Source organism: Triticum aestivum, chromosome 2A (assembly GCF_018294505.1).
Source record: "Triticum aestivum cultivar Chinese Spring chromosome 2A, IWGSC CS RefSeq v2.1, whole genome shotgun sequence".
Lineage (NCBI taxonomy): Eukaryota > Viridiplantae > Streptophyta > Magnoliopsida > Poales > Poaceae > Triticum > Triticum aestivum.
The window spans coordinates 31,936,199-31,937,402 of NC_057797.1; the positions used below are offsets into that span (position 1 = coordinate 31,936,199).

Here is a 1,204-nt window from a genome sequence, read left to right on the forward strand (position 1 = left end):
TACAGAACTTAATTGATGATATGTGGGTTCAGATCGATGTGGCAAATGGACATGGTTAATGAAATTATCCACTAATGCAAAAGGACCAAATTTTCATAATACAAATTGCTCTAATCCATCTTGAACAACTGCAACCTGAACATTGCACAAATTGACATTTGCATCTCCTTTCTGAACATGAGCGACTGTCTTTCTGAATTCATCCAACATCAACAACAAAATTTGTACAGAAAATACATCAACAAAGTTGATGCTACTGATTCAGTGAGAACTGCAGCAGCCATTTTCCTTCACCCCCAGCCTGGAGACAAAATCATCAAACAATCAGTAGCATGATTGATCTTAGCAAGTAGTAAATATGCAGCATATGTACAGGGTTAATCCACATTACAATTACTGTTTGTAGTAACAACATTGGGTTATTAGTAACCTAAGAAGCACGGATACGGACACACGGACATGGTGATACAACCTAAGAAGCACGGATACGGCGGCGGCATGTTAGCTGGCGCCTGGAGCAGGTTCGAGGTCGAGCCCCTTTGTGGCGTTCGTGGCCGAGCAGCCTGAAAAATTAGGGTTCATATCAGGCGGAGCGTGTTACTGGGCCTCTCGAGTCCCCAGCGTGTCCCTTACGTATCCCAGCTGTATCCCTATTTTTTCTTTCTTTTTAATTCGAAAAGAGGGGATACTGTGGGATACACATAGTGTGTCCGGCCGTATCGCTGTGTCCAGCCGTACTAGGATGCTGATTCAGCAGTTTCAGCCATGCCCGTGTTTTTTATTAGCTAGTAACGGAAGGAAAACATCAAGGTCAATTTAGGAAAGAAAATAGATCAGCATAATATTGCTGACGAAAAGAGTGAAAACAGTAATGAAATTAAGAACAGAAATAAGACAATGCAAGGGAGGAGGTCGGGGAGCTGCTTACCTTGACAAGCTTGTTCGGGGAGCTCTAGGAACAATAGCAGGTGGCAGCTGCCGGAGGACAGCTGTAGATCAGTGTGGCATCGGCAGGGGGACATCCGGCTTGCATCGTCACCATGTCCTGGTCCTGGGCATGGGGAATTGGAGCTGGGCTTCGGTCGAATGAGCTGTCGGGAGGAGCTGTGGGCCATGCTGCTGCCTGCTCTGGACGAAGGCGTTGTGGGACGTGGCGGGCGAGGGGCGAGCTATCCCCGAGAATCCATGACGAGTGACTGCAACA

General features: G+C 46.8%; 1 protein-coding gene across 1 annotated transcript in view; it reads left to right on the top strand.

The window, feature by feature from the left end:
* The window catches only part of LOC123187189 (probable cleavage and polyadenylation specificity factor subunit 1), a 22,944-nt gene that overhangs the window by 8,672 nt on the left and 13,068 nt on the right, over window positions 1–1,204 (top strand). The gene's annotated exons all lie outside the window — the stretch shown is intronic.